Consider the following 24,783-nt stretch of genomic DNA (forward strand, 5'->3'; position numbering starts at 1 on the left):
TGGGCGGGTGTGGGGGCACTTCACTGAGGGCTTCAAAGAGAGACTACATAGCTGGAGAAGAGTTGACGAAGGAGGGAGAGAGGGAGCATTTATGAGATTCCCTGTTTCTGAAGATCTAGTCTGGAAGGCATTTTCTGGTGTGTAGCAAAATAAAGTCCGACACCGTTACAGCCTGCCCCTGGGTGATGAACTTCAGTACGTTGCTCATAATACTGTGTGTCTGGTCATGGGAGACTGAGCAGTGCAGATTGTCAGGAAGGACTATTTAGGACCCTCTGATGGCTGGAATGCAAAAGTAGGAAGTCAAAAAACACCTGGAGTAACAGGCAAATTTGGCCTTGGAATACAGAAAGAAGCAGGGCAAAGACTAATAGAGTTTTGCCAAGAAAATGCACTGGTCATAGCAAACACTCTCTTCCAACAACACAAGAGAAGACTCTACACATGGACATCACCAGACGGTCAACACCAAAATCAGATTGATTATATTCTTTGCAGCCAAAGATGGAGAAGCTCTATACAGTCAGCAAAAACAAGACCAGGAGCTGACTGTGGCTCAGATCATGAACTCCTTATTGCCAAATTCAGACTTAAATTGAAGAAAGTAGGGAAAACCACTAGACCATTCAGGTATGACCTAAATCAAATCCCTTATGATTATACAGTGGAAGTGAGAAATAGATTTAAGGGCCTAGATCTGATAGACCCTGATGAACAGTGCCTGATGAACTATGGACTGAGGTTCGTGACATTGTACAGGAGACAGGGATCAAGACCATCCCCATGGAAAAGAAATGCAAAAAAGCAAAATGGCTGTCTGGGGAGGCCTTCCAAATAGCTGTGAAAAGAAGAGAAGCGAAAAGCAAAGGAGAAAAGGAAAAATATAAGCATCTGAATGCAGAGTTCCAAAGAATAGCAAGAAGAGATAAGAAAGCCTTCCTCAGCAATCAATGCAAAGAAATAGAGGAAAACAACAGAATGGGAAAGACTAGAGATCTCTTCAAGAAAATGAGAGATACCAAGGGAACATTTCATGCAAAGATGGGCTCGCTAAAGGACAGAAATGGTATGGACCTAACAGAAGCAGAAGATATTAAGAAGAGGTGGCAAGAATACACAGAAGAATTGTACAAAAAAGATCTTCACGACCCAGATAATCACGATGGTGTGATCACTGACCTAGAGCCAGACATCCTGGAATGTGAAGTCAAGTGGGCCTTAGAAAGCATCACTATGAACAAAGCTAGTGGAGGTGATGGAATTCCAGTTGAGCTGTTTCAAATCCTGAAAGATGATGCTGTGAAAGTGCTGCACTCAATATGCCAGCAAATTTGGAAAACTCAGCAGTGGCCACAGGACTGGAAAAGGTCAGTTTTCATTCCAATCCCAAAGAAAGGCAATGCCAAAGAATGCTCAAACTACCGCACAATTGCACTCATCTCACACGCTAGCAAAGTCATGCTCAAAATTCTCCAAGCCAGGTTTCAGCAATATGTGAACCGTGAACTTCCTGATGTTCAAGCTGGTTTTAGAAAAGGCAGAGGAACCAGAGATCAAATTGCCAACATCTGCTGGATCATGAAAAAAGCAAGAGAGTTCCAGAAAAACATCTATTTCTGCTTTATTGACTATGTCAAAGCCTTTGACTGTGTGGATCACAATCAACTGTGGAAAATTCTGAAAGAGATGGGAATACCAGACCACCTGACCTGCCTCTTGAGAAATCTGTATGCAAGTCAGGAAGCAACAGTTAGAACTGGACATGGAACAACAGACTGGTTCCAAATAGGAAAAGGAGTACGTCAAGGCTGTATATTGTCACCCTGCTTATTTAACTTCTATGCAGAGTACATCATGAGAAACTCTGGATTGGAAGAAACACAAGCTAGAATCAAGATTGCCGGGAGAAATATCAATCACCTCAGATATGCACATGATACCACCCTTATGGCAGAAAGTGAAGAGGAACTGAAAAGCCTCTTGATGAAAGTGAAAGTGGAGAGTGAAAAAGTTGGCTTAAAGCTCAACATTCAGAAAACGAAGATCATGGCATCTGGTCCCATCACTTCATGGCAAATAGATGGGGAAACAGTGGAAACAGTGTCAGACTTTATTTTTTTGGGCTCCAAAATCACTGCAGATGGTGACTGCAGCCATAAAATTAAAAGATGCTTACTCCTTGGAAGGAAAGTTATGACCAACCTAGATAGCATATTCAGAAGCAGAGACATTACTTTGCCAACAAAGTTTCGTCTAGTCAAGGCTATGGTTTTTCCTGTGATCATGTATGGATGTGAGAGTTGGACTGTGAAGAAGGCTGAGCGCCAAAGAATTGATGCTTTTGAACTGTGGTGTTGGAGAAGACTCTTGAGAGTCCCTTGGACTGCAAGGAGATCCAACCAGTCCATTCTGAAGGAGATCAGCCCTGGGATATCTTTGGAAGGAATGAGGCTAAAGCTGAAACTCCAGTACTTTGGCCACCTCATGCGAAGAGTTGACTCATTGGAAAAGACTCTGATGCTGAGAGGGATTGGGGGCAGGAGGAGAAGGGGACGACAGAGAATGAGATGGCTGGATGGCATCACTGACTCGATGGACATGAGTCTGAGTGAACTCCGGGAGTTTGTGATGGACAGGGAGGCCTGGCGTGCTGCGATTCATGGGGTCGCGAAGAGTCGGACACGACTGAGCAACTGAACTGAACTGAACTGATGGCTCTAGGGGAGCTCCAGCAAAGAGAGGGCAGGAGACAGGCCTGCAGCATTGGGACAGTGCCTCCCAGCACAGAGACAGTTGGACTGCTTTTCCCTAAAGGCAGATGAGAGGAGATGTGTACTGCTTTGCCCCACATGCTCCATATTCACATGATGCATAAGGACACGTGATAAGGTTGCCAGATTTAGCAAGTGAAAAGTGCAGGACGTTCACTTAGATTTGAATTTTGGAGATAAATAATGAGCGAATAGCTTTTTAATGTAAGTATATCCCATGTACTATCTGGGATATACTAAAAAATTTTTTGTTGTTTTTGTGCATCTGATATTCAAGTTTAACTATTCTTTATTTTATCTGGCAATGCTGTGCCTGGTGTATAGCCTGCTTCATAACCTTTCAGATCAGCTCATGGAGCTATAAGAAAACTTCCCTCTGGATCTTTTGAGAAAGAGACCAAAAGCCAGAGGCAGAAAGAGAACAGGAGTGGCTTAGTTTTCCCTGTTTGGAAAAGCCCTATGTACCAGGCCATGCCAGGCTGTTGGTCAGCACTCAGATGGCCAATGTCATGTCTCTGCTCTGGTCTAACCAACTGTGGCCATGGCCATGGGCTATTTGGGTGGGGTGTGGAGGCACATACAGAGTTGTTTACATAGGTAGAAGGCAGCTAGGCTTGTCATTATATCCAGGGCACTTTTGTCTGCCAGCAGGCTCCCTCACTCCAGCCCTTCTCCTCCTCCGCTTGTCTACCTCAGGCAAGAAGAGGCTCCTTTTCTAGTACCCCTTACCTCAACTCAGTGCTGACCCCTCTCCTTCCTTCCTCTGAAGACTCTCAAATGTGACTGATGTTTTCGGCCTGCTTATCTGCCTACTGACACTCACTCTTGCTCCTGTCATGGTGACCTTCTAGCCTGCTTCTTTTTCTGCACTATTTTCAAAACTCTGTTCAGCTAAATTATTTAAGGCTCAACTAAAATCATTCCATTCCGTCAAGTCTTTTCCACTCCAATCTGTACTGTTCTGTCCAAACTTTGTGCATTGTCCTTATTACCTCAAAAGCTTAATTGGCCTAAGTCTGTTTCCTTTTTTTAAAATTGAATATCAAACTCTTAGGCTAAAACTTTGTTAATCACTCATAATGTTAGCAATGTTTTCCAGGTGGTACAGTGATAAAGAATCTGCTGCCAATGCAGAAGATGCAAGAGACACAGATTTGATCCCTGGGTCAGGAAGATCCCCTGGAATGGGAAATGGCAACCCACTCCAGTGTTCATGCCTGGAAAATTCTATGGACAGAGGAGGCTGGCGGGCTACATGGGGTCACAGAGAGTTGGACACGACTGAAGATGCATATACCTGCAATGCCAACAATCCCAAACTAAAATGACTTTAAAATTTTTGAGTAGCCTTCCAAATTTTGTAATATGCATATATCACATATATGGGCTAACTGCTGTCCCATACTTAAAATCTTTCCAACTTTTGTGACCTGAATGGTAAGGCTCCCTCTCACCTAGCTCTAAAGAGCAACAGACCATGAGGATGATTAACCCAGCACAGACACATGCCCAGCCACATACTATCTCATTCCTTTCGTTCAGTGACTATGGCTGGAGAAATGAGCTGATACATTTGGCTAGCTCTAGATCACTCTGATCACTCTGAAAAAGCAAGAGAGCTCCAAAAAATCTGCTTTATTGACTACGCCAAAATCTTTGACTGTGTGGATCACAACAAATTGTGGAGAAATCTTCAAGAGATGGGAATACCAGACTACCTGACCTGCTTCCTGAGAAATCTGTATGCAGGCCAAGAAGCAACAGTTAGAACTAGACATGGAACAACAGACTGGTTCCAAATTGGGAAAAGAGTCCATTAAGGCTGTATATTGACATCCTGCTTATTTACCTTATATGCAGAGTACATCATGAGAAATGCTGGACTAGATGAAGCACAAGCTGGAATCAAGATTGCCGGGAGAAATATCAATAATCTCAGATATGTAAATGACACCACCTTATGGCAGAAAATGAAGAAGAACTAAAGAGCCTCTTGAAAGTGAAAGAGAAGAGTGAAAAAGTTGGCTTAAAGCTCAACATTCAGAAAACTAAGATCATGGCATTGGGTCCCATCACTTCATGGCAAATAGATGGGGAAACAGTGGAAACAGTGACAGACTTTATTTTGGGTGGGTGGCGGGGGGGGTGCTCCAAAATCACTACAGATGGTGGCTACAACCATAAAACTAAAAGACTCTCGCTCCTTGGAAGAAAACCTATGACCAACCTAGACAACTTGTTAGAAAGCAGAGACATTACTCTTCCAACAAAGGTCCGTCTAGTCAAAGCTATGGTTTTTCATGTATGGATGTGAGAGTTGAACTATAAAGAAAGCTGAGTGCCAAAGAATTGATGCTTTTGAACTGTGGTGTTGGAGAGGACTCTTGAGAGTCCCTTTGATTGCAAGGAGATCCAACTAGTCCATCCTAAAGAAAATCAGTCCTGAATGTTCATTGAAAGGACTGATGCTGAAGCTGAAACTCCAATCCTTTGGCCACCTGATTCGAAGAACTGACTCATTGGAAAAGACCCTGATGCTAGGAAAGATTGAAGGCGGGAGGAGAAGGGGATGACAGAGGATGAGATGGTTGGATGGCACCACTGAGTCAACGACATGAGTTTGAGTAAGCTCCGGGAGTTGGTGATGGACAAGGAGGCCTGGCATGCTGCAGTCCATGGGGTCGCAAAGAGTCGACATGACGGAGCAACTGAACTGAACTGAACTGAAATGAACTGAGATCACTCTGTGGCCATGAGATTAAATACTGTGACTGATAGCTCTGTCAGGATGAAAATTGGCAAGTGAATGGGAGAAGAATAGTATCCCAAAGTAAGGAAGGTAGTCATGGGAAGACAGAAATAAGAGCTGTCTACAAAAAACAAGATTCTTCTGACTTTTGGTAGAATGAACCAATCCCCTCGAATCTGGTCGCCCTTTGGGAAATTGAAAACAAAATTTTTGCAACTATTACACTGAGAACTGAACTCTCAGGGAATGGTAAAGTTCAGAGGACACTCTAATTTGAATGAAACTGATTTTACTTAATTATACCTTCTCTGAGTATCTGAATGAAATTTTTTTTGGCTGTGCCTTACGGTATGTGGGAATTTTAGTTTCCTGACTAGGGATTGAACCTGTATCTCCTGTACTGGAAGTGGGGAGTCTTAACCACTGGATCACCAGGGAAATTCCCTGAATGAATTTTATAATAATAGATGGCATGGAATGTCTAGGAAGGATTATTATTCTCCTTCATTTCAAGAGGAGGACATTTAGTTTTGAAAGAACAGAAAAAAAAAATCTGTCTAATGACATACACTGGCGCATTGCCTGGGGTTAAGTCAAAAGTTTTCAGCCGTGTGTCTTATAGCCTACACAAAGGAAGCTTCCAAAATTCAAAATATCAGTGGATTTTTTAAAATTGGAAGATGACTTCAGGGTAAGAAGTTTTATTTGTTTCCTTCCCTCCCCCAAGTATTTAAATGAACATCCTTCACATCTTCTCAGGAATAAGGCAGAAGGAATGCTGTTTAAATTGAAAGAATGCACCCACGTCAGAAGGGATAAGAGTTCTGCTTCAAAACCTGTAGGTTTTCGTGTTAACAACATTTTGGTTTCATACAGGCCATAATCTCTTCTCATGTCTGTGTTTTTAAGGGTACCCTTTGGCTTAGTGGTAAAGAATCTGCCTACTAATGCAGGGGACATGGGTTTGATCCTTGGCTCAGGAAGATCCCCTGGAGAAGGAAATGGCAACCCACTCTGATATTCTTGAAAGGAAAATCCCATGGACAGAGGAGCCTGGTGGGCTGTAGTCCATGTGGTCCCAAAGAGTTGGACACGACTTAGTGACTGAACAAGAGCACAAGTCTCCCATCAAATGGATACACCATATTTGTTTAATCAGTGCTCATTAATTTAAATGTGGATAATTTTCAGTCTCTTACAAATAACTCTACGATGATTAATCTTATACATGTCATTTGTTACATGTACAAACACATCTGTAGGATAAACCCCAGAAATAAGGTTGCAGGGTTGAATAGTTAACAGATTGTCATTCTTGCAGTGTTTTCCTAAAGCAATCCTACCATTCTCCCCTTCATGAATTTAACCTTATTCTCCAAAATTCATTTTAAACATTTGCTACTCTGCAAAGACTTCCTGATCCCCTCTCTAAAGATTGTTTGTCATTTGCTCCCACATCAGCGCTCTCACTGCCTCATATGTGTACCCTCACTCTAGCTCTTGGATTTTTGTACTGAGATTATTTATTGGTGTGGCAGTGACTGTCGTTGTCATAGACATGCTGTTCAAAAGAAGGGATGAGCCTGTCCATTTCTGTAGCTCTAGAATCATAGACAGTGCCTAGTGTCCATCAGATACTCAATATAGATGGATGGATGGATGCATATATGGCTAAATAAATAAATATGACCAAAGAAATTGCTATTACTGGGGAAAGTTCAAAAAAATTATCCTGTAGAGAACCTGGAACAAATATCAATGTAAAATACAAGTGTGCATAATTATGCATTAGGCTTGGCTGGATGAGTTGACTGAAAGGTTCTGAACTAGAAGCAGTACCCACTGAGTTCACATAAGTAGTTAACAATTGTGATCTGTACCAGATAAGGGTCATATGCATACAAGAGCCAGAAACATATCTTCTATTACTGAAGCAAAAATTGGATTTATTGTGGAAGTTGGTAGCAGAAGGCAGAACTGAACAGCCAACCCTCAGGAGGGGTGGTAACAGTCCTTTAGAAACAAGGGTCTGTGGCTTTCTCTCCTGAACATTGGCAGAAATGACTCAGCTCTTAACATTTCTGACCCTGATTAAGTTCTCAAAGTTCCCATGAGAAAACCCAATAGGTTAGGAATCTCTTCCTTTGGATCATTCAGGAATAACTAAAGCACAGAATGAGTAACTTAGGCACAGCCTTTCGGGAAACCACTAGGTGCCAGGCCACCATTGTCGTTTTTGACTCCGGAGGAACCAAGGTGATAAGGTAATGAATTTCCTATCTGGTGTGTGTGTCAGAATGATAAGGAAGCCAGGGAAACCTAAAAATCAGGTCAGTGGGGGTAAGAACAGGGTAGGAGAGCAAGCAGAGACCTAGACATCAAGACTTGGCCAAGAGGTCAAACGTATACTGGCAGACAGACTCACGTGGAGTTGGAGTCATCTGAGTGCATCTAGTCCCAGGTCAGGATTGGATCTGGGAACTAGAAGAGAATGGACCCTGCCCTTGGGAAATGGGTTGGGGAGCCAGTAGAAAGGATGTTTAGGTGGGGCCTGGCATGGCCCATCCCTTAAGACAGAACTTGGAACAGAGCTCTGTCTTCGAATGTGTTTCCCTTCGCTGGTGGGCCAGCTGGCAGTGTGAAGGACCAGCCCAGCCTGCCTCAATCCCAGCGAAAGGTACCAACAGCAATGCTCATGTATTTGATTGTCTCTCTAATTATTGACATGAATTATTATTTTTTCTGGTTGCTGTTATTTGGCCTTGAATCTAACTTATATGCTGGTGTGACTGAGAAAAGGGAGGGTACTAGCATTTAGTTTTTGCCTACTGTGTTCGAGACACAGTGGGTGGTGGTTGTGCTTTAGTCTCTATGTCATGTCTGACCCTTGGGACCCCATGGACTGCAGCCTACCAGGCTCCTCTGTCCATGGGATTTCCCAGGCAAGAATACTGGAGTGGCTTACCTTTCCTTCTCCAGGGGATTTTTCCAACCTAGGGAATGAACCAGGGTCTCGTTCCTTGCAGGTGGATTCCTTACTGACTGAGCCACCAGGGAGTGATAGAGATCTAATGTATGTTATTACATTTAAAAAATGTCCTCAGAATAGCCCTTCGAGGGAAGGATTAGGCTCCTTTTTATAGATAAATTAATGGAGGCAAGGAATGTGTCTTTGTTCAGATTGCTGTAATTAAATTCCACACGCTGCATAGCTTATACACCACACAAATGTTTATTTCTTACATTTCTATAGGTTCAGAAGTCCAAGAACATGGCTCTGGCAGATTTGGCATCTGCAGCGGCCGGGAGGAGCTACCCCACGCCCCAGATCAGGGGCGGCAGCCGAGAGGAGCTACCCAAGTCCGAGGTCAGGGGCAGCAGCCGGGAGGAGCTACCCAAGTCCGAGGTCGGGGTGGCAGCCGAGAGGAGCTACCCAAGTCCAAGGCCAGGGGCAGTGGCTGGGAGGAGCTACCCCACGTCCCCACGCCTGAGGCCAGGGGCGGCGGTCGGGAGGACCAACCCCACATCCAAGGAGCGGTGGCTGCGCGGGCACAGGAGGGCCTAGAGGAGCTATACCACATTGAAGGTCAGGAAGGGCAGCGGTGAGGAGATACTCCTCGTCCAAGGTAAGGAACAGCGGCTGTGCTTTGCTGGAGCAGCCGTGAAGAGATATTCCATGCCCAAGGTAAGAGAAACCCAAGTAAGATGGTAGGTACTGCAAGAGGGCATCAGAGGGCAGACACACCGAAACCATACTCACAGAAAACTAGTCAATCTAATCACACTAGGACCACAGCCTTGTCTAACTCAATGAAACTAAGCCATGCCCATGGGGCAACCCAAGATGGGAGGGTCATGGTGGAGAAATCTGACAGAATGTGGTCCACTGGAGAAGGGAATGGCAAACCACTTCAGTATTCTTGTCTTGAGAACCCCATGAACAGTATGAAAAGGCAAAGTGATGGGATACTGAAAGAGGAACTCCCCAGGTCAGTAGGTGCCCAATATGCTACTGCAGATCAGTGGAGAAATAACTCCAGAAAGAATGAAGGGATGGAGCCAAAGCAAAAACAAACTCAGCTGTGGATGTGACTGGTGATAGAAGCAAGGTCCGATGCTGTAAAGAGCAATATTGCATAGGAACCTGGAATGTCAGGTCCATGAATCAAGGCAAATTGGAAGTGGTCAAATAGGAGATGGCAAAAGTGAACGTCAACATTCTAGGAATCAGTGAATTAAAATGGACTGGAATGGGTGAATGTAACTCAGATGACCATTATATCTACTACTGCAGGCAGGAATCCCTCAGAAGAAATGGAGTAGCCATCATGGTCAACAAAAGCGTCCGAAATGCAGTACTTGGATGCAAGCTCAAAAACAACAGACTGATCTCTGTTCATCTCCAAGGCAAACCATTCAATATCATAGTAATCCAAGTCTATGCCCCAACCAGTAACACTGAAGAAGCTGAAGTTGAAGTTGAACGGTTCTATGAAGACCTACAAGACCTTTTAGAACTAACACCCAAAAAAGATGTCCTTTTCATGATAGGGGACTGGAATGTAAAAGTAGGAAGTCAAGAAACACCTGGAGTAACAGGCAAATTTGGCCTTGGAATACAGAAAGAAGCAGGGCAAAGACTAATAGAGTTTTGCCAAGAAAATGCACTGGTCATAGCAAACACTCTCTTCCAACAACACAAGAGAAGACTCTACACATGGACATCACCAGACGGTCAACACCAAAATCAGATTGATTATATTCTTTGCAGCCAAAGATGGAGAAGCTCTATACAGTCAGCAAAAACAAGACCAGGAGCTGACTGTGGCTCAGACCATGAACTCCTTATTGCCAAATTCAGACTTAAATTGAAGAAAGTAGGGAAAACCACTAGACCATTCAGGTATGACCTAAATCAAATCCCTTATGATTATACAGTGGAAGTGAGAAATAGATTTAAAGGCCTAGATCTGATAGACAAGAGTGCCTGATGAACTATGGACTGAGGTTCGTGACATTGTACAGGAGACAGGGATCAAGACCATCCCCATGGAAAAGAAATGCAAAAAAGCAAAATGGCTGTCTGGGGAGGCCTTCCAAATAGCTGTGAAAAGAAGAGAAGCGAAAAGCAAAGGAGAAAAGGAAAGATATAAGCATCTGAATGCAGAGTTCCAAAGAATAGCAAGAAGAGATAAGAAAGCCTTCCTCAGCGATCAATGCAAAGAAATAGAGGAAAACAACAGAATGGGAAAGACTAGAGATCTCTTCAAGAAAATGAGAGATACCAAGGGAACATTTCATGCAAAGATGGGCTCGATAAAGGACAGAAATGGTATGGACCTAACAGAAGCAGAAGATATTAAGAAGAGGTGGCAAGAACACACAGAAGAACTGTATAAAAGAGATCTTCATGACCCAGATAATCACGATGGTGTGATCACTGACCTAGAGCCAGACATCCTGGAATGTGAAATCAAGTGGGCTTTAGAAAGCATCACTATGAACAAAGCTAGTGGAGGTGATGGAATTCCAGTTGAGCTATTTCAGATCCTGGAAGATGATGATGTGAAAGTGCTGCACTCAATATGCCAGCAAATTTGGAAACCTCAGCAGTGGCCACAGGACTGGAAAAGGTCAGTTTTCATTCCAATCCCAAAGAAAGGCAATGCCAAAGAATGCTCAAACTACCACAATATTGCACTCGTCTCACATGCTAGCAAAGTCATGCTCAAAATTCTCCAAGCCAGGCTTCAGCAATATGTGAACTGTGAACTTCCTGATGTTCAAGCTGGTTTTAGAAAAGGCAGAGGAACCAAAGATCAAATTACCAGCATCCGTTGGATCATGAAAAAAGCAAGAGAGTTCCAGAAAAACATCTATTTCTGCTTTATTGACTATGCCAAAGCCTTTGACTGTGTGGATCACAATCAACTGTGGAAAATTCTGAAAGAGATGGGAATACCAGACCACCTGACCTGCCTCTTGAGAAATCTGTATGCAGGTCAGGAAGCAACAGTTAGAACTGGACATGGAACAACAGACTGGTTCCAAATAGGAAAAGGAGTACGTCAAGGCTGTATATTGTCACCCTGCTTATTTAACTTCTATGCAGAGTACATCATGAGAAACTCTGGATTGGAAGAAGCACAAGCTGGAATCAAGATTGCCGGGAGAAATATCAATCACCTCAGATATGCAGATGACACCACCCTTATGGCAGAAAGTGAAGAGGAACTCAAAAGCCTCTTGATGAAAGTGAAAGAGGAGTGAAAAAGTTGGCTTAAAGCTCAACATTCAGAAAACGAAGATCATGGCATCCGGTCCCATCACTTCATGGGAAATAGATGGGGAAACAGTGGAAACAGTGTCAGACTTTATTTTTTGGGGCTCCAAAATCAGTGCAGATGGTGACTGCAGCCATGAAATTAAAAGATGCTTACTCCTTGGAAGGAAAGTTATGGCCAACCTAGATAGCATATTGAAAAGCAGAGACATTACTTTGCCAACAAAGGTCCGTCTAGTCAAGGCTATGGTTTTTTCTGTGATCATGTATGGATGTGAGAGTTGGACTGTGAAGAAGGCTGAGCACCGAAGAATTGATGCCTTTGAACTGTGGTGTTGGAGAATACTCTTGAGAGTCCCTTGGACTGCAAGGAGATCCATCCAGTCCATTCTGAAGGAGATCAGCCCTGGGATTTCTTTGGAAGGAATGATGCTAAAGCTGAAACTCCAGGACTTTGGCCACCTTATGCGAAGTGTTGACTCACTGGAAAAGACTCTGATGCTGGGAGGGGTTGGGGGCGGGAGGAGAAGGGGACGACAGAGGATGAGATGGCTGGATGGCATCACTGACTCGATGGACATGAGTCTGAGTGAAGTCCGGGAGTTGGTGATGGACAGGGAGGCCTGGCGTGCTCGATTCATGGGGTTGCAAAGAGTCAGACACGACTGAGCGGCTGAACTGAACTGAACTGAAGGGCCCACTTCCTAGATGTATTATTTTTTGCTGTAACTTCACTTAGCAGAAGTGCTAGGGAGCATTCTCTCTGAGGCTTCTCTTATAAGGGTGCTAACCCCGCTCATAAGGGCTCTGTTTTCAGGACCTCGTCACCTCTCAGAGGCCCTGTCGCCTGATACAATGACCTGGAGAAACATACAATTACCGGGGGGACACAAACATTCAGACCAGAGCACAGGGTCTAGTGATTTGAACAAAGTTCTCTCAGACCCCAGGGCTCATATCTCCTTCTCACAGCACTCTCTAGACTCTTTTGGACCTCATCACAAGACACACACTCGACCTGTTTTCCTGACAGTGACTGTATGACAGCCATACTGTCACAGATAATGGAATGTACTTGGAATAAGGAATCCCCAACTCTGGGCTCAGTTGTGTTATCAGTTAGGTGGTGGCTTTGTTTTCACATCTGTGAAGTGAGGGGATTGAACTAACTGATATCAAGGCTCTTTTATGCCGTGTCGGGACTTCCCTGGTGGCCCAGCAGGTAAGATTCCAAGCTCCCAAAGCAGGGGTCCCGGATTTCATCCTTGGTTGGGGAGTGGAAACCGTTTACCTCAGATTGGAACTTGAACCCACATGGCTGGGACTTGAACCCAATCAAAACCCACTGTACCTGGTTTCAGGTCCTAATAAGTTCGAGTTCTTGATGTCTCATCACAGACAGAATTCAGTGAGAGACAAAATAATAGGTAAGATGTGGATTAATTTATTCAGATTCAGAGAGGAGCACTTGCTTGGAGTATTCTTGGCTGGAGAGTTCCATGGACAGAAGAGCCTGGCAGGCTACAGTCCATGGGGTTGCATGAGTCGGACACGACTTAGCAACTAAATCACCACCAGAGAGGAGCACACTCCACAGACAGACTGTGGGCCACTGCAGAGGGGAAGTGTGGCTGCAAAATATGGTGTGGTAAGGTTTTACAGCCTGGGTAATTTCACATGATAATGAGTGGAAGGATTATTCCAACTATTTTGGGGAAGGGGTGGAGATTCCAGGAATTGGGCCATCACCCACTCCTTGGACTTTTGACAGTGCCTTGGAACTGTCATGGCACCTCTGGGTGTGTCATTAGCTTGCTGATTGAGGACCAGTTCAGTTCAGTCATTCAGTTGTGTCCAACTCTTTGTGATCCCGTGGACTGCAGCATGCCAGGCTTCCCTGTCCATCACCAACTCTCGGAGTCCACCCAAACCCATGTCCATTGAGTTGGTGATGCCACCCAACCATCTCATCCTCTGTCGTCCCCTTCTCCTCTTGCCTTCAATCTTTCCCAGCATCAGGGTCTTTTCCAATGAGTCAGTTCTTTGCATCAGGTGGCCAAAGGATTGGAGTTTCAGCTTTAGCACCAGTCCTTCCAATGAACACCCAGGACTGATCTCCTTTAGGATGGACTGGTTTAATCTCCTTGCAGTCCAAGAGACTCTCAAGAGTAATCTCCAACACCACAGTTCAAAAGCATCAATTCTTCGGTGCTCAGCTTTCTTCACAGTCCAACTCTCACATCGATACATGACTCCTGGAAAAACCACAGCCTTGACTAGACAGACCTTTGTTGACAAAGTAATGTCTCTGCTTTTTAATATGCTGTCTAGGTTGGTCATAACTTTCCTTCCAAGGAGTAAGCGTCTTTTAATTTCGTGGCTGCAATCACCATCTGCAGTGATTTTGGAGCCCAGAAAAATAAAGTCAACCACTGTTTCCCCATCTATTTGCATGAAGTTATGGGACTTAATGCCATGATCTTTGTTTCTGAATGTTGAGCTTTAAGCCAACTTTTTCACTCTCCTCTTTCATTTTCAACAAGAGGCTCTTTAGTTCTTCTTCACTTTCTGCCATAAGGGTGGTGTCATCTGCATATCTGAGGTTATTGATATTTCTCCTGGCAATCTTGATTCCAGCTTGTACTTCATCCAGCCTGGAATTTTGCATGATGTACCCTGCATATAAGTTAAATAAGTAGGGTGACAATATACAGGCTTGACGTACTCCTTTTCCTATTTGGAACCAGTCTGTTGTTCCATGTCCAGTTCTAACTGTTGCTTCCTGACCTGCATATAGGTTTCTCAAGAGGCAGGTCAGGTGGTCTGGTATTCCCATCTCTTTCAGAATTTTCCAGTTTTTTGTGATTCACACATCAAAGGTTTTGGCACAGTCAATAAAGCAGAAATAGGTGTTTTTCTGGAACTCTCTTGCTTCGATGATCCAGCAGATATTGGCAATTTGATCTCTGGTTCCTTTGCCTTTTCTAAAATCAGCTTGAACATTTGGAAGTTCACGGTTCATGTATTGTTGAAGCCTGGCTTGGAGAATTTTGAGCATTACTTGCTAGGGTGTAAGATGAGTGCAATTGTGTGGTAGTTTGAGCATTCTTTGGCATTGCCTTTCTTAGGGATTGTAATGAAAACTGATTTTTTTCCCCATCGCTGGAACGGCAAGCGGTGGCTGCGCAGCACCGGAGTAGCAAGCAGCCGAAAAGAGATACCCTACGTCTAAGGTCAGGAGCCACGGCTGCAGTTCACTGGACCGGCTGTGTGGCGATACCCCACGTCCAAGGTCAGAAAAACCCCAGTAAGACATAGGCACTGGAGCGGCTGTGATGAGATACCTCATGTCCAAGGACAAAGGAGAAGCCCCATTAAGACGGTGAAAGTGATGTTGCTCAGTCGTGTCCGACTCTTTGTGACCCCGTGGACTGTAGCCCACCAAGCTCCTCCATCCATGGGACTCTCCAGGCAAGAATACTAGAGTGGGTTGCCACTGCCTTCTCCAGGGGATCTTCCCAACCCAGGGATCGAACCCAGGTCTCTTGCATTGCCAGCAGACGCTTTAACCTTTGAGCCACCAGGGAAGCCCCAGCAAGATGGTAGGAGGAGTGAATTCACGTTTAGAATTCACGCTGTTCCTGCCAGAGATGCTCAGAGGGCTCAAACAAACCTTGTGCGCACCAGAACCCAGGGACCCCACAGAGACTGAGACAGAACTGTGTTTGAGCGTCTCCTGTGGAGGTTCGGGTCGGCAGTGGTCTGCCACGGGACAGGGGCTTTGAGTGCAAGTATGGCATAAGTCCTGTTGGAGGAGGTCGCCATTAACCCCACTATAGAGCTGCCAGAACTTACATAGGACTGGAAATAGACTCTTGGAGGCACAACAGAACCTTGTGCACCAGGACCCAGGAGAAAGGAACAGTGACCCCAAGGGAGACTTGCCTGTGGGTGTCCAGAAATATCCGGTGAAGGCGTGCGTTGGTGGTGGCCCACTGCAGGGTTGGGGGCACCACTCACTCACTCACCATTATCTTCATTACCTCCACCATAGTTTGAGTGAGTGAGTGAAGTCGCTCAGTCATGTCCGACTCTTTGTGACCCTATGGACTGTAGCCCATGAGGCTCCTCCGTCCATGGGATTCTCCAGGCAGGAATACTGGAGTGGGTTGCCATTTCCTTCTCTAGGGGATCTTCCCGACCCAGGGATCGAACCCAGGTCTCCCGCATTGCAGGCAGACGCTTTAACCTCTGAGCCACCAGGGAAGCCCACCCCATCATAGTTTGGCCCCAGGTAAATAGCAGGGACGGAACACACCTCCACCCATCAACAGAAAATTGGATTAAAGATTTACTCTTTAATGCTCTTTTGGAGCTCAAGAAGCTGAAGTTGAACAGTTCTATGAACACCTACTGAGCTCAGCCCTGCCCATCAGAATAAGACCCAGTATCCCCTCAGTCAGTCTATCCCATCAGGAAGCTTTCATAACCCTCTTATCCTTCTCTTTATCTTGAAGACTTCCCTGGTGGCTCAGAGGGTAAAGCGGTCTGTCTACAATGCGGGAGATCCCTGGGTCAGGAAGATCCCCTGAAGAAGGAAATGGCAACCCACTCCAGTACTATTGCCTGGAAAATCCCATGGACAGAGGAGCCAGGTTACAGTCCATGGGGTCGCAAAGAGTCGGACATGACTGAGCAACTTCTGAGTGACTTCACTTTCACTTTATACTTCTCCATCAGAGGGCAGACAGACTGAAAACCGCCATCACAGAAAACTAATTAATCTAATCACATGGACCACAGCCTTGTCTAACTCAATGAAACTATGAGCCATGCCATGTAGGGCCACCCAAGACAGATGGGTCATGGTGGAGAGTTCTGACAAAATGTGGTCCACTGGAGAAGGGAATGGCAAACCACTTCAGTATTTCTGCCTTAAGAACCCCATGAACAGTATGAAAAGGTAAGAAGGTAGGACACTGAAAGATGAACTCTCCAGGTCAGTAGGTGCCGAATATGCTAGAGATCAGTGGAGAAATAACTCCAGAAAAAACGGAGATGGAGCCAAAGCAAAAACAACACCCAGTTGTGGATGTTACTGGTGATGGAAGCAAGGTTCGATGCTGTAAAGAAACCAAGACATGGCAAGAGTGAACATCAACATTTTAGGAATCCGTGAACTAAGATGGATTGGAATAGGTGAATTTAACTCAGATGACCATTATATCTACTATTGTGGGCAAGAATCCCTTAGAAGAAAAGGAGTAGCCATCATAGTCAACAAAAGAGTCAGAAATGCAGTACTTGGATGCAATCTCAAAAACAACAGACTGATCTCTGTTCATTTCCAAGGCAAACCATTCAATATCATGGTAATCCACATCTATGCCTCAACCAGTAACACTGAAGAAGCTGAAGTTAAATGGTTCTATGAACACCTACTGAGCTCAGCCCTGCCCATCAGAAGGAGACCCAGTTTCCCTTTCAGTCAGTCTCTCCCATCAGGAAGTTTCCATAAGCTTCTTATGCTTATCCATCAGAGAGCCAACAGAATGAAAACCACAATAAGAGAAAACTAATCATACTGATCACATGGAACCACAGTCTTGTCTAGTTCAATGAAACCACGAGCCATGCCATGTAGGGCCACCCAAGACAGATGGGTCATAGTGGAGAGTTATGACAAAACGTGGTCCGCAGGAGAAGGGAATGGCAAACCACTTCTCAAGTATTCTTGCCTTGAGAAACCCCATGAACCATATGAAAAGGCAAAAAGATAGGACACTGAAGGATGAACTCCTCAGGTCAGTAGGTGCCCAATATGCTACTGGAGAACAGTGGGAAAATAACTCCAAGAAAGAATGAAGCTGCCAAGTCGCTTCAGTCGTGTCCGACTCTGTGCAACCCCATGGACTGCAGCCTACCAGGCTTCTCCTTCCATGGGATTCTCCAGGCAAGAACACTGGAGTGGGTTGCCATTTCCTTCTCCAGAAAGAATGAAGAGATGCAGCCAAAGCAAAAACAACACCCAGTTGTGGATGTGACTGGTGATGGAAGTAAAGTCCAATGCTGTAAAGAACAATATTGCATAGGACTGAGGATCAAGGTCTAATCAAAGTCAACTTGTCTGCCATCACACGCAAGTAAAATAATGCTCAAAATTCTCCAAGCCAGGCTTCAGCAATACGTGAACCATGAACTTCCAGATGTTCAAGCTCGTTTTAGAAAAGGTAGAGGAACCAGAGATCAAATTGCCAACATCTGCTGGATCATTGAAAAAGCAAGAGAGTTCCAGAAAAACATCTATTTCTGCTTATTGACTGTGTGGATCACAATAGACTGTGGAAAATTCTGAAAGAGATGGGAATACCAGTCCACCTGACCTGCCTCTTGAGAAACCTGTATGCAGGTCAAGAAGCAACAGTTAGAACTGGACATGGAACAACAGACTGGTTCCAAATAGGAAAAGGAGTACGTCAAGGCTGTATATTGTCACCCTGCTCATTTAACTTACATGCAGAGTACATCATGCAAAATTCCAGGCTGGATGAAGCACAAGCTGTAATCAAGATTGGCGGGAGAAATATTAATCACCTCAGATATGCAGATGACACCACCCTTATGGCAGAAAGTGAAGAAGAACTAAAGAGCCTCTTGATGAAAGAGAAAGAGGAGAGTGAAAAAGTTGGCTTAAAGCTCAACATTCAGAAACAAAGATCATGGCATTAAGTCCCATAAGTTCATGCAAATAGATAGGGAAACAGTGGTTGACTTTATTTTTCTGGGCTCCAAAATCACTGCAGATGGTGATTGCAGCCACGAAATTAAAAGACGCTTACTCCTTGGAAGGAAAGTTAAGACCAACCTAGACAGCATATTAAAAAGCAGAGACGTTACTTTGCCAACAAAGGTCTGTCTACTCAAGGCTATGGTTTTTCCAGTGGTTATGTATGGATGTGAGAGTTGGACTATAAAGAAAGCTGAGCGCCGAAGAATTGATGCTTTTGAACTGTGGTGTTGGAGAAGACTCTTGAGAGTCCCTTGGACTGCAAGGAGATTAAACCAGTCCATCCTAAAGGAGATCAGTCCTGGGTGTTCATTGGAAGGACTGGTGCTAAAGCTGAAACTCCAATCCTTTGGCCACTTCATGCAAAGAGCTGACTCATTGGAAAAGACCCTGATGCTGAGAACGATTGAGGGGAGGAGGAGAAGGGGACAACAGAGGATGAGACAGTTGGATGGCATCACCAACTCAATGGACATGAGTTTGGGTTAACTCCAGAAGTTGTTGATGGACAGGGTGGCCTGGCGTGCTGCGGTTCATGGGGTCGCAAAGAGTCAGAAACGACTGAGCGACTGAACTGAACTGAACTGTCTGCCATCTTGGACCCATTTGATTCTAATCGGTTTATGTGGTGTCCTTGGGCTATGTCATTCTTTCAAAAGTTGTGCCCTGTCCCTTACCCTCCTGTTACAGAACTAGATCCCGCATGCCACCACCAAAAGTTCACAAGCCTCAACTAAAGATTCTGTATACCACAACTAAGACCTGGCACAGTCAAATAAGTAAATAAAAATAAATATTTAACAATGCCATGTCTCTGGTTTCATAGCCTTTGTGGCAGTTAAAGATCACTTCTGTTTTTGGGAACTTTAACTTGGTCTGTATCTATATGCCATACTAACGCCACACTTTGTTAGCTTCTGCAAAGATACATTGTATTTTTGATGTTTTCCTTTACTCCTCATGTGGTATCATATATGATTCAGTGACGAAGATTTGTATACCACATCAGAGTGCTCCGGGATTCCCAAAGAGTCTTTGAACTTACCTATATGGTTTCTCAGGGATAAGGTACATTGTTATCTTACTTTCAGGACTGGCCCATAAAAGTTGTTTTTAAACTTTTTCCTGCAGTTTTAGTAGTAAAATTGTTTTTCAAATGAAATTATGACTTAGAACTCCAAAATGTAAACCAAATGTAACTGCAGGTGTAAAATAAATTGTTACACTGACTTGGAGAATGAATTTATGGTTGCAGTGGGGATGGGGGAAGGGGTCCTTAGAAAGTTTAGAATCAGCATGTACACATGTTGCAGGGAGGAAACCAATTCTGACTCCATGTTGGAAACTGTTTCTTTGACTTGCTTTTCATTGTTCTTGTTATTCTAATCATAATTCATGGCTTACCTGGAGGACCCTGCCCCTCTGCTTGACTGCAAACTAAAGTGCCTTTGTTCAGCTCATGGAAAGATAGTTTGTTTCTGTCCACCTGTGAACTACAAGGCTTCCCTTGTAACTCAATCAGTAAGGAACCTGCCTGCAATGCAAGAGACCCAGGTTCAATTCCTGGAGCAGGAAGATCCTCTGGAGAAGGAAATGGCAACCCACTCCAGTATTGTTGGGGAATCCCAGGGACAGAGGAGCCTGGCAGGCTGCAGTCCATGGGATCACATGGACTGTAAGTTGCTAAGTCAGACATGTCTTAGCAACTAAACCATCACCAAAACCACCTGTGAACAAGAGAGATTAACACACCCTTTCCAAAGGCAGGCCATTCTCAGAGATGTTTACAAGACTGAAGACCCTTTCACTTTATTTGTCCACTGCTTCTCCCTCTCTATTCTGCCTTTTGACTTTAGTTCCTCATTACTTCTTTCTCTCTGATCTATAAAAGAATCTGACATCCAGACCCCAATAAGATGGTTATTTTGAGGCGCTAGCCTGTCATCTTCTCCGTCAGCTGCTTTCCAAATAAAGTAATTTTCCTTGCCTCAACACCTTGTCTCTTGGATTCGTACTGCTGTATTTAAAGTGGATAACCAACAAGTAAGTACTGTAAAGCACAGGCAACTCTTCGCAGTGTTATGTGGAAGCCTGGATGGGAGGGGAGTTTAGAGGAGACTGGATACATGTATATGTATGGCTGAGTTCCTTTGTTGTTCACCTGAAGCTATCACAACATTGTTAATCGGCTATACACCAATACAAAATAAAAAGTTTTTTTTTTTTTTTTTAAGGAAAGAAAGAAACAACAGCTGAGAAAAAAATCTTTCTGGGAGAAAAGTGGGTTTGGATTAGAAAATAATTTTATGGACACAAAATGAAGCTTAAACTTTCAAGCAATAGAAGTGTTAGGGGAAGCACACTGACTGAAACTGCCCACCCTGGCCAGGCATCATAGTAACCATTTGCATGAGTTGTTTTAGGATAGGAGGTCCTGGTAAGGAACACAGAACTAATAAACCACCACCAGCAGGGAGAGTTCAGGAAAGATAAAAAAAGTGACACCACGTGTCCAACCACCTCCCAGAATCCTTCTCACTGGCATCCATCTTGGCTGGACAAGGAGTGCACCACCAGGAAGGACTCTGAGGCAGAGGGATTGTCTAAAGACAACCCGGAAACTAATCCCATCACCATAAAATCCAAGGCTGTGAGCCACATGGCAGAGCAGTTCTCCTGGGTTCCCTTACCCTACTGCTCTCCACGTGGGCGCCCCCTTACCAATAAAATCTCTTGCCTTGTCAGCATGTGTCTCCTCAGACAAGTCATTTCTGAGTGTTAGACAAGAGCCTACTTTCAGGCCCTAGAAGGGGTCTACCTTCCTGCAACAGAAGTGAACAGAAATTTGGAGGTGGAAAGATTGCATAAGAGAGTAGAGAAAGGGCCCAGCTGTATAGCATTAGGCTGGAACTCAAGGCCCCTGAAACTGATGGAAGGATCTTTTCTAGGAGTGAGGTATGTCTCATATTTTATTTTGAATTCTTAGGTTTCTGTGACGGAAATCTGAGTGAAGTGCCTAACATTAAGCTTTTGATTGTTGAGGCATCCATTTCAAAGATACCTATCTTGAATATACATATTGCCAGTGGTATATCACAGCTGCTGCTGCTGCTGCTAAGTCGCCTCAGTCGTGTCTGACTCTGTGCAATCCCATAGACGGAAGCCCACCAGGCTCTCCCATCCCTGGGATTCTCCAGGCAAGAACACTGGAGTGGGTTGCCATTTCCTTCTCCAATGCATGAAAGTGAAAAGTGAAAGTGAAGTCGCTCAGTCGTGTCCAACTCTTAGCGACCCCATGGACTGCAGTCTACGAGGCTCCTCTGTCCATGGGATTTTCCAGGCAAAAGTACTGGAGTGGGGTGCCATTGCCTTCTCCGATATCACAGCTACTAGTTAAAAAACTAGATAAATGAACCAGCCTGCCCACACTGATGGATTTCCCCACATGAAAAGCCCTGGAAACCTAGATAACTGACAGCTTGAGAGATCCTGCTTTCCCTTTCCTGCACCCCAATTTCTGTTCTTACGTTTTAAATTTGCCAATGAAGGTAAACCTGTAAAGCCCTAGGCACCACACCTTTGATCCAAATAAAGGCAGAGCCCCAGGTTCAAGACCCCTCCCTCGCTCACTCTACCTTGCTCTGTAGCCCTCAGGCATGCAATGAACCCTCCAGGAATGGTGGATAACAAAACTTGTTCTGGAAAGTTCCCTGATGATCTTTTGCTTAGGTTAGTCTTGCAATCACAAGAAAAACCACAAGGACTGGTCCTACCACAGCATTGGCTCTGGTGGGAAGATGTCTGAGGGGGTTGTCACAAGGAGGACAGGCCCAGGTAAGGACCCCAGGCAGTCCTAGCCAGCATCATGCCTGTCAATAGGAGGAGGTCAACAGAAGAAAATCCTGTCCATCTCTACAACATTGCAACACACATAAAAACCCTTTGTGAGAGGGGTTCTTTATCTGTGTGTGTAGGGCAGGTGAGTAGGGCTAAAAATGAGGACCAGGGCTGAGTGCCACATAAACAAAATTAAATCACTGAAAGCAGAAACTATCATGTATCAAGTATTTTAGGTGTCAAGGAACATATTTGGTACATTTAATCTAAACACCATAGGAACTAGATCCTATTACTAATCTCTATTTTATTTTTTAAATTTTTATTAGAGTATAGTTGATTTACAATGTTGTGTTAATTTCAGGTATACAGCAAAGTGATTCAGTTATACATACACAAAGATCACTTCTTCTTTTTTTTTTTTTTTAAGATTCTTTTCCCATATAGGCTATTACAGAGTGTTGAGTAGAGTTCCCTGTGCCATACAGCAGGTTCTTACTAGTAATCTATTTTATATCTTCGTGCCTACATGCTTAGTTGCTCAGTCATGTCCAATTCTTCATGATCCCATGAACTGCAGCCAACCAGGCTCCTGTGTCCATGGGATTTCCTAGGCAAGAATACTGGAGTGGGCTGCCATGCCCTCCTCCAGGGGATCTTCTCCACCCAGGGATTGAACCTGGCTCTTCTGCTTTGCACTCTTTGAGCTACCAGGGAATCCCACAGATATAAACATAAGAGCACAAACTATAACCTTTCTAAGTGAAGTCGCTCAGTCGTGTTGGACCCTTTGTGACCCCATGGACTGTAGCCTACCAGGCTCCTCCTTCCATGGGATTCTCCAGGCAAGAGTACTGGAGTGGGTTGCCATTGCCTTCTCCAGGGGATCTTCCCAACCAGGGATCAAACCCGGGTCTCCCCCATTCCAGGCAGATGCTTTAACCTCTGAGCCCCCATAACCTTTCTAGATGAAAATAAATAAGAAAATCTTCATGGTGTTAGGCTAGGCACCAGTTTCTTAGGTAGGAAACGAAATTATAACCATAAAATAAAAATGAATAGACTTGATTACATCAAAATGAAAAACTTTTGCTCTTCCAAAAACACTATTAAGGAAATTAATGGCAAGCCAAATATGGAAAATATTTGTAAAATTCATATCTTATTAAAAACTTATATTTAAAATATATACATTACAATTTAATAATAAGATAAACAATGCAATTTAAAATGGGCAAAAGAGTAGAACTGACATTTCACAGGATAATATTTTAAAAACTGGCAAATAAGCACATGAAAAGGTGCTGAACATCATTATTCCTTAGAGAAATGTAAATTAAAACCACTGTAAGACAAACACTACAAATCACTAGAATGATAAAATTCAATGAATGACTACTTTTTGGTAAGGATCTGAAGCAACTTCTACTCTGGAAAACAGTTGGACTTTTAAAAAGTAAAGTTAAATACACTTACCATACATCCCAAGAACTCACTAGATATTTTCACAAGAGATATGAAAACATTTGTCCACTCAAAGACTTCTATTCAGATGTTCATAGCAGCTTTGTTCACAATAGTAAAAACTGGAAATAATCTGAATGTCCAGCACCTGTCAAATAGATAAACAAATTGTAATGTTAAAAAAAAAGTCACAAAAACCAATTCTGTTCCCTACAATGAAATGTTACTCATCAATAAGATGAAACAGACTGCTGACACATACCAATGCAGTGATAAACCTCATATGCATCATGCTGAGTCAAAGAAGAATTTCTATTTCTAAAATCACTGTGACAGAAAATCAGTGGTCACCTGGGCCTGGAGGTTGGGGTAGGGGAAAGACTACAAGTGGGCCTGAGTCACTTTTGTGGGTGATGGAATGTTTTACATCTTCTTTGGAGTCATGATTATAGGATTGTCTACATTTGTCAAAACCTATCAAGTCTGCATTTTAAATGAGTGGATTTTATTGTATGTAAATTGCATCTTAATAAAACTAATTTTTAGGAAAAAATATTGCCTTTAGAGTCATTTTATTTACTTATTGAATCAAATAAAGCTTATAGCTTTTCTGAAAATATAGCAATTAAATAGACTATCAAGTTCAGAAACTTCAATTTGTGTTTAATAATACTCAGAGTGAAACTCTATAAGGCTTACTAGGAAAAAAAAGAGACATCCAAAGAGGTTGCTTAGACAGAGGTACCCGAGAATTGATCAGCTAGGTTTAACAACACCACACAATAGACCTGCACTCCCTGAATCTTCAATAGAGAGTTCCTTCTTAACACCTGGCAGTCAAGGTAAGGCTGTCTTGTTCCTACTCAAGGAAGGTTCCTACTTGTTCCTACTC

The sequence above is a fragment of the Bos javanicus genome, chromosome 8 (assembly GCF_032452875.1).
Source record: "Bos javanicus breed banteng chromosome 8, ARS-OSU_banteng_1.0, whole genome shotgun sequence".
Taxonomy (NCBI): domain Eukaryota; kingdom Metazoa; phylum Chordata; class Mammalia; order Artiodactyla; family Bovidae; genus Bos; species Bos javanicus.